Source organism: Marmota monax, unplaced genomic scaffold (assembly GCF_021218885.2).
Source record: "Marmota monax isolate L192 unplaced genomic scaffold, Marmota_monax_Labrador192_F-V1.1 WCK01_AAM20220418_F8-fsc00323, whole genome shotgun sequence".
Lineage (NCBI taxonomy): Eukaryota > Metazoa > Chordata > Mammalia > Rodentia > Sciuridae > Marmota > Marmota monax.
The window spans coordinates 151411-162225 of NW_026693838.1; positions in this window are offsets into that span (position 1 = coordinate 151411).

The following is a 10815-nucleotide window of genomic DNA, read 5'->3' on the forward strand; positions in this document are numbered from 1 at the left end:
TCTAACCCTAACACTATCCCTAACACTAACACTAATACTAATCTTAACCCTTACAATAAACCTAAACCTAACCCTAAGCCTAACACTAACCCTAACCCTATCACTAACCCTAATATTAACACTAAAAATAACCCTAAACCTCAACATAAACGTAATCATAAACCTAACATTACTCTAACACTAACAATAACACTAAGCCTCAACTTAAATCTAACGCTAACCCAAACAGTAGTCTTAACCCTAACCCTAACAGTAAACCTACAACTAACCCCAGAACTAACCCTAACTGTGTCTCTAACATGAACTCCAAACCTAACGCTAACCGTAACCCTAACACTAACCCACACCTTAACCCTATACCTAACACAAACCCTAACCTTAACGCTAACCCTAACACAAAACCTAAACAAACCCTAACCCTAACGCTAACATAAATTTAACCCTAGTGCTAAACTAAATTTAACCCCAACCCTAACTTTAACGCTAAGACTAATCCTAACACTAACCCTTCACCTAACCCAAACACTATCACTAACCCAAACCCTAAACCTATAATTAAACCTAACCCAATAAAAACCCTAAACCTAACACAAATCCTAACCCTAAACATAACCCTAAGCCTAACCCTTAATCTATCTCTAATCTTAACCATAACCCTAATGTTAAACTTAATTTAATACTAACCCTAAACCAAACCATAAATCTAAGTCTAAAACAAACTCTAACGCTAACCTGGACCCTAACCCTAAACATAACCTAAGGCTAACACTAACCCTAAACCTTACCCTAAAAATAACCCTAAACCTAAAAGTAAACATAATCTTAACTCTAACACAAACCCTAAAACAAACCCTAACCATAACAAAAACCCTAACACTAACCATAATCTTAACCATAACCATAACCTAAACCTAATCCTAAGTATGATGCTAACCCAAACACTAAACCTAACTGTAAACCAAAGCCTAACCCTAACCCTAACACTAAACTTAACCCTAATACTAACCTTAACACTAACATCAACCCTAAAGCTTACCCTAAACCTAACCCGAACACTAACACTAACCCTTAACCTAACACTAACACTAACATTAAACCTAACCCTAACCATAACCATAACAGAAAACCTAACCCTAAACATCACACTAATGCTAACACTAACCATAAACCTATCTCTAATTTTAATACTAACATAACACTACGCCTAAACCTAACCCTAAGACTAAACATAACACTAACCCCAGTCCTAAACCTAACCCTAAAAATAACCCTAATACCAATTCTAACCCTAACAACAACCCTAATTCTAAGCCAAACCCTAACTTTTACACTAATCCTAACACTAACCTTAACCCTAACACTAACACTAATCCTATCCCTAACCCTAATGGTAATCCTAATTGTAACCCTAACTGTAACAATAAACCTTGCTCTACCACAAATCCTAACACTTTCCATAAGAGTAACCATAACCCTAACATAACACTAACACTAATCCTAACCCTAACACAAACAATAACCCTAAACCTAACACTAACCGAATCCTAACCCTAAAACTATACCTATTCCTAACCTTAACCCTAATGCTAATGCTAACCCTAACCCTAAACCTAACTTAACCCTAAACCCAACCCTGTGCCTAAAGCTAACCCTAACCCTAAACCTAAAACTAACCTGAACCCTAACCGTTACCCTAACCCTAACACTCATCTAATCCTAACGTTAAAGCTAACACTAACCCTTACCCTAAACCTAACACCAACACTAAACCTAACTATAACAATAACCCAAACACTTATGCTATCCCTAATATTAACCCTAACCCTAACACTAACCCAAATCACAAGCCTAAACCTAAACCTAATCCTAACAGTAACCCTAATTCTAACCCTAATACTAAAGCGAACCGTAACAAAAAACCTAACCACAAAACTAACAAGAACATTAACCCTAACCGTAACACTAACACTAAACCTCATCATAAACCTAACCCTAAGCCTATCAATTAATCTAACCCTAACCCTAACACTTACCATAAACCTAACTCTAACCCTAAACCAAACACTAACACTAGCCCTGACCCTGATGCTAATTGGAAAACTACCCCTAACATTAACCTAGCCCTAAAACAAAACTGAGCCATAAACATAACCCTAACCCTTAACCTAAACAAAACACTAACCCTGACCTACCCCTAAACCTTGCCACAATTTGAGTGCTAAACCTAACTCTAAAAGTAAACCTGAACCTGACTCGATCCTAACAGTAACCCTAGCTCTAAACATTACCTTAATGCTAAATGAAAAACTAGTCCTAATCAGAAATCAAGTACTTTCATTAGCAGTAGCCCTAATGCTAACTCATATCCTAGTGCTAATTCAATCCTGAACCTAGGTTTAACTCTAAGACTTACCCTAACCCAAACCCTATCCCTAATCCTAACTCTACCTCTATTCCTATTCCTTACCATAATCCAAACCCTTACCCTAATGCTACCCTAGTCCTATCACTAATCCTTAGCATATCCCAAACCCTAACTATATTACTAGTCCTAACCCTAGGCCTCATTCAGCTCTAGCCCTAACCAAAATCCTGACCCTTATTCTGACCCTTACACTAACCCTAGATCTAAATCTGACACTAACCATAAACCAGACCCTAACTCTACCCCTAACAGTAAACCTGTACCTAAGTCTAATAGTAACAATAGCACTAGACCAAACCTAATCCTAAATAGAGTCATAAATCTCAACCTAACACTAAACAAAAACCTTGACCTAGCACTAACAATAACTCTTAACCTAATACAAATACTAACCCTATCCATAGATTCAACACTATTCCTAATTCTGGCCATAACCCTAACCCAAACACTGACACTTGCCCTAACACAAACCCTAGCGCTAATCCTTAACCTAACCCAAACACTAACCCTAACACTAGAATTATCCATAAACCTAACCCTAAAACTATCCATAATCATAACCCGAGCTCTTACCTTACACATAGACCTAATGCTAGCCATAAATATCACACAAACATAGCCCATATCCCAGCCCTAAACCTAGCCCTAATTGTATCCCTAACCGTAACCCTAGACATAACCCTAACCCTAGCCCTCACCCTAGTCCTAAACCTAGCTAAAATTCTAACCCTTTAGCTAATCGTAACAATAACCCTAACCCTAAACCTAGCCCTGATTCTAACCCTCACCATGGCCCTAGACCTAACCCTAGCTCAAACACTAATATTTACCCTAAACCTAAACCTGACACTAACCCTAGGCCGAACCCTAACCCTAGCCATAAACTTTACTTAACTCTAGCCCTAACTTTAGCTCTAACCCTATCCATTACCCTAAAGATAAGCCTAAACCAAATGCTAACCCTAGACCTAAAGCTAACCCTATTGCTAACAATAACCATACCCACTATTCTAAACCTAACCTTAATCCTAATCCTAACCCTATCCATTACCCTAATCCTAAAACAAAACCTAATGCTAATACAAGCCTTAACCCTAAACCTTAACCTAAACCAAACCATAACCAGACTCTGACCCTAATAAAACACCTAGCTCTAAACCTGACCCTCACCCTAAACCTAACCCTTACACTAGATCTAGCCATAACCTAACCATAAAACTTCAACTTAATTTGAACGTAGACCTGACATTATCCCTGGCCTTTATCTTACCCCTAGCCCTAACACATACCCTCATCCTGGCACTAAACCAAGCTTTAATCCTAACACGAACCCTGACCCGAGCCGTAAATCAAATTCTAACCTGATCCCTAGCTCTAAACTTAGAAAGAACCCCATCCCTTCCCCTAAATCACAACCTAACCCTAACACTAACCCTAACCATAACCCTAGCCGTAACCCTAGCCCTAAACCTAACACTAACCCTAGTGCTAATCCTAGCCCTAATTTAGTCCTAAACTTAAATCTACACCTAACCCTAGCCCAAAAAATAACTCTAATAGCACCCCAGTCCTATTTCTAGTTGTAACCTACCCATTATCATAACCCTAACACTAGACCTAACCTAAATTCTAATGCAAGCCCTAGCCCTAAACCTAGATCTAACCATAACAAAAAATCTAAGCCTAAACTTCATCCTACTACTAGCCCTAACACCACTAATCCTAACACAAGCCTTAATCCTAGCCTTGGCTCTAAAAATAAACTGAGTCATAGCTCTAACCCTAACCCTAGCCTAAAGTTAACACTATACCTGACATTAGCCCTATCCATAATTCTTACCTAACACTAACACAAAACCTAAACCTACACCTAGCCTTAAACCTAGCCCTAATTAAAGTCCTATCCCCAACCCTGATCAGTAACACTGATTCTGATATTGACCCTAACACTAACCCTATCTTTAATCATCTACCTAAACCTAAACCTTATCTAAACACAGGACCTTGATATAGACATATTGCTAACTCTAAAACTATACCAAATCTTAATTCTAGTTCTTATGATAGCTGTAGTTCTACCTTATCCCTTACCTAACCCAAAACCTAGCCCGAATCTGATCCCTAATTGTAGCATTAACCCTATCCCTAACCATAACACTAGCCCTAACACTTAACCTAAACCTAACGCCCAAAATAAATTTTTACCTAACCAGAACCATGGCCCTAATCCTAATCATAACCCTAGCCCTAACACTAGCTCTAATCTTATTTATTACCCTAACCATAACCCTATCCAAATTCTAACCCTATGCCTAACACTAACCATAGACCTAACCAAACAATAGTCCTAGCCCTAACTGTACCTCTAGACCTATATATTACCCTAATCATAACGCTAACTTAAATCTATCTCTATGCATAACCTTAACACTATGCCTAATCCTAATACTGTACATTACCCTAAACCTAAACTGAACCATAAACCTAACCATGTCCATTACACTAATCCTAACACAAACCCTAATGCTAATTTGAGTCCTAATCCTGAATCTAAACTTAAAATATACCCTAACCCTGATTCCGGCCCTAGTAATACACTAGCTGTAAAGCTGACTCTAACAATAAACCTAACTCTCACAATAAATCTAGATATAAAACTAACCATAAAATATTCCTAATAACCCTAGACTTGACATTAGCCCGAGACCTAATCCTAGCCCCAAACTTAACACAAACACTAGCCCTAATCCTAGCACTAAGCCTAGCCTTAATACTAACCATAACCTTAACCCTAACCCTATCCCTAATTTTATCATTGGACCTACCCCAAAACATAGCTGTAACATCATACCTTACCCTAACCCTAGCACTAAACATAGGTCTAAATCTAATACTAACCCTAATACTAATCCTAGCCCTAATTTAGCCCTAACCCTAAACCTATCCCTCTCCATAGCTCTAAGACAACTCTAACTTTCACCCTAGGCCTATCCTTAGTTCTAAACATATCCCTTACCATAACCCAATCTCTAGCTCTATCCCTAGCCCCAATCTTAGCACTAACCTTTTCCCTAACCCTAAACGTGAATCTAACCCTGTTCTTAAGCCTAAAGATAACCCTAACACTAGCCCTGACCCTAATGCTAATTGCAAAACTAGTCCAAACCCTAACCTAGCACCAAAAATAAAATGAGCCATAAACTTAACCCTAACCCTCAACCTAAACCTAACACTAACCCTAAAACTAGCCCTAAACCTTGCCATAATTTGAGTGCTAAACCTAACTCTAGAAGTAAAACTGACATTGACTCGGATCCTAACACTAATCCTAGCTCCATACATTGCCCTAATGCTAACCCTAGAACTAACCATAACCAGAAACCAAGTTTTTTTCATTAGCCGTAGCCCTAAATCTAACACACATCCTCTTGCTAATCCAAGCTCTAACCCTAGTTTTAAACCTAAGACTAACCCTAACCCTAACCCTAGCCCTAAACCTATCCCTCACAGTAATTTCACCTCTAAACCCATCCCTTACCCTAAGCGAAACCCTCACCTAATTGCTACCCTAGTCATAACCCTAATCTTTAACTTACCCCAATCTCCAACTCTATTACTAGTCCTAACCCTAGCCCTCATTCTAGTTGTAACACTAACCTAAACTCTCACCCATATTGTTACTCTAACACTAACCCTAAACTAAAGCTCACCCTAACCGTAAACCTGATTCAACCCCTACCCCTACCAGTACCCTTGTACCTAAACCTAACATTGACACTAGCATTAGACCAAACCTAATCCTAAGTAGAGTCATAAATCTAGCCCTATCCCTAAACAAAAATCTTGCACTAACCCTAAAAATAAAACTTAACCTAACCCAAACACTAACCCTATTCTTAGATCCAACACTAGTCCTTATTCTGGCCCTAACTCTAACCCTAAAAATAACCCTAACCAATAGCCCTAATTGTAGCCATAAAAACACATAAACCTAGCCTTTTCCTAGCCCTTAACCTATCCCTAATTGTAACCATGACCATAACCCTAGCCCTGACTCTAAAACTAAATATCGCCCTCGCCCTAACCCAAGCTCATATCCTAACACTTACCCTAAACCTAACCCTGACATTAACTCTAGGCCTATACCTAAACCTAGCCCTAATATAAACCTTAACACTAGCACTAACCTTAGCTCTGAAAATACCTATCCATTAACCTAAAGATATGCCTAACTCAAATTCTAAACCTAGGCCTAACGCTAACCCTAACGAAACACTAACACTATACATTACTCTAAACTTAACCTGAACCCTAAACCTAACCCTATCCATTACCCTAACTATATACCTAACCCTAATGCAAATTCAACCCTTAACTCTAAACCTTAAACTAAACCAAACCCTAACCAACCCTGACCCTAATACACCTAGCTCTAAACCTGACCCTTACCATAAACGTAATCCTTACACTAGACAGAGCCATAACCTAAGCCTAAAACAATTCCTATTCATAACCCCAGACCTGACATTAGCCCTATTCCTAATCCTAGCCTAGCCCTAACACAAACCCTCTAACCTAGCCCTAAACTTAGCCTTAATCATAATCTGAACCCTAACCAAGCCCTGAATCTAATTCTACTCTTGCCCTATCCCTAAACCTAGCTATAACCCAATACATTTCCCTAAACCTAACCCTATCTCTAACACTAACATTAACCCTAACCCTAGCCCTAAACCTAACACTAAACCTAGCACTAATCCTAGCCCTAATTTAGCCCAAACCTTAAATCCACCCCTAACCCTAGTCCTCAGACTAACTCTAACTCTCGCCCTAGCCCTTTTCTAGTTCTAACCCTATCTGTTATCATAACCATAATACTAGCCCTAACTTTATCCCTAACCATAGCCCTAGCCCTAAACCTAGATCTAATCATAACAATTAATATAAGATTTAACATCATCTTACTACTAGCTCTAACACTATCGCTAATCTTAAAAATAGTCCTAACATTAGCCCTAGCTCTAAAAATAAACTGTGCCATAGAGCCAACTCTAACCCTAACCTAAACATAACCCTTGACATGATATTAGCCCTATCCCTAATTCTACCCTAACCCTAACACAAATCCTAACCCTACACCTAGCCTTAACCCTTGCCCTAATTCGAGTCCTATTCTTAATCCTAAAAGTAACATTGATATCGACTCTGACCCTAAGACCAACCCTATTTATAATTATCCCCCTAAACCTAAACATAATATAAACACTAGACCTAATCCTAATGGTAACACTAATACTAGCCCCAATCATAACCTTAGTTCTTTCATTAGCTGTAGTCCTACACTAGCCCTAACCTAACCCAAAACCTAGCCCTAATCTGAGTACTAACCATAGATTTAATCATAGCCCTAGCCCTATCCCTAGCACTAAAAATAACCTAAACCTAACCCTACACCTAAACCTTGTCCTAACCCAAAACCTAAACTGAACCATAGCCCTATTCCTAATCATAACACTAGCCCTAAACCTAGATATACTTTTTATATATTACCCTAACCATAACCCTAAGCAAATTCTAACCTTAGGCCTAAATCTAACCATAGCCCTAACTTAACCAAAACTTTAGCCCTAACTGTAGCTCTAATCTTATCCATTACCTAAACCATATATTTAACCAAAATCTATCCCTAGGCCTAACACTAACCCTATGCCTTACCCTAACCCTGTCCATTATATTAAACCTATCCTGAACCTGAAACCTAACCATATCCATTACACAAACACTAATGCTTATTTTAGCCCTAACCCTAAACCTTAACCTAACCCGCACCCTAACCCTGGCTCTGACCCTAATAATACCCCTAGCTGTGAACCTGAACCTAACCCTCAAAGTAACACTTACAATAGACTTGGCCATAAACCTAAATCTAAAACTATCCCTAACCAAAACCTTAGAACTGAAATTAGCCCTAGACCTAATCCTAGCTCTAACCCTAACACAAACCATACCCCTAATCCTAGCCCTAAGCTTAGCCTTAATCCTAACCCTAACCTTAACTGGAGCCCTAATCCGAATTTTATCCCATGCCCTAGCCCAAAAGGTAGCTGTAATATTATACCTTACCCTAACACTAATGCTAAACCTAACCCTAACCCTAACCCTAGAATTAAGACTATCAATATTTTTAACACAAGACCTATCACTACTTCTAACCCTATCTTTTACCATAACCCTAATTCAAGCCTTTACCCTAGTCATAACCCTTGCACTATCCTTTGCCCTTGCACTAATTCTAGTTCGAAACCTATCTCTAAAACTAACCCTAAACTGATGCCTCAGCCTAAATCTGAATCTAGCTCTAACCCTAATGCTAACCCTAAAATTAGCCCTAACCCTAGCCCTAGCCTTAAAATAAAACCAAGAAATACCCCTAACATAACCCTTTCCCTAGACTAAAACCTAACCCTACACCAGCCCTACAATATCCCTAATTTAAAAGTTAACCCTAACCCTAAACCTAACCATGACCCTGAATCCTATCCAAACACTAAACCTAGCTCTAAACTCTAACCTTAAACTTAAACCTAACACTAGATCTAGCCCTAAACTTAACCCTAAAACTGTACATAATCGTAACCTATTTCTTACAATAGCCATAACCATAACACAAGCCCTAATCCTAATACAAAACTAGCCCTAATCCTAGTCCTAACCCAAACTTTAACCCTATCCCTTACCCTAAGCCAAACCCTCACCCTAATGCTAACCGTATTCTTAGCACTAATACTAACTAATACTAACTAATACTAATACTAACAAAAACCCTTACTCTATAACAAGTTCTAACCCTAGCCTTCATTCTAGATCTAACCATACCCAAACCCTAAACCTATCCCTGGCAATTATTCTGACCCTAACACTAATCTTAGGTCTAAATCACATAAACTGAACCCTAACACTAGCCCTACTGGTAAACTTATACTTAAACCTAACCCTAACTCTAGCCCTACACCTAAACCTAATCCTAAATCTAGCCATAACTATAGGTCTAGACCAAAACAAAATGTAGGCCTAACCTTAACAATAAACCTTAACTTGACCCAAATTCTAACCCTACTTCTAGATCTAACCCTACTTCTAATTCTGGCTTTAACCTTTAAGATTACCCTACCCGAACACTGTCCCTAACACTAACAATAACCTTAGCTCTAAACTTCACCCTAAACCTAAAACTAACCCTAAAACTACACCTACCCATACAATTAACCATAAAACTAATCTTACTCATTACACTAGTTCTTACCTTAGCCATAGCCATAACATATGCAAAACCTAGCCCTAATAAAAGGTTAGGGCTAGGTTTTGCATAGGTTAGGGCTATGGCTAAGGTAAGAACTAAAGCTAATGCTACCCCTAAAAATAACACTAACGGTAACTAAAACCCTATACCTAACCCTAACCAAAAACCCAGCCCTAACCCTAGCTCTAACCCTATTCATTACCCTAAGATACCTGTAATCCTTATGCTAACCCTAGGTGGAACCCTACACATAGCACTAAACTAAACCCTATCCATTATCCTACACCTAACCTGAACCTTAAATCTAAATGTGTCATTACCTGATCCCTAAACATAAGAATAACTTGAGCCCTAAATCTAAACCTTAACCTAACCCTAACCCTAAACTTGACCCTGACTCTATTTATACCCATAGCTCTAAACCTGACCCTAAAAAGAAACCTAACTTTTATCATAGATCTAGACATAAACCTAACCCTAAAACTATCCGTAACCATACCCTAGACCTGACATTAGCCCTAGCTCTAATCCTAGCCCTAACCCTAAAAACACACCTTGCCATCATCCCAGCCCTAAACCTAGCCTTAATCATAAACCTAATTCTAGCCCTACACTTAACTCTAATTCTAACCCTCACCCTACCTCTAAACCTAACATACCTTACCCTAAATTTAAACCTAACCATAACCCTAACCCTAGGCTTAAGCAAAACACAAAATTTAGGCTTTATCCCAGCGCTACTTTAGCTCTATCTCTAACCCTATCCTAACCCTAGCCCTAAGACTAAATCTAACTCTTGCCCTATCCCTATCCCTATCTATTGTTCTATCCCTATCCACTATCCTAAACCTTACACTAGCCCTAACACTTGCACTAAAGTTAGTCCCAGCCCTAACCGTAACTCCAAATCTAACCTTAAACCTAAGTCTAAGCCTAACACTAACACTAGCCATGACCCTAATTATAATCATAAAACTAGCCTTAACCCTAATCCTAGCAGTAAACCAAAACCGAGCAATAGCCCTAACCCTAAACCTTAACTTAAACCAAACACTGACACTACACCTAGATCTAAACCTAGCCCTAATTC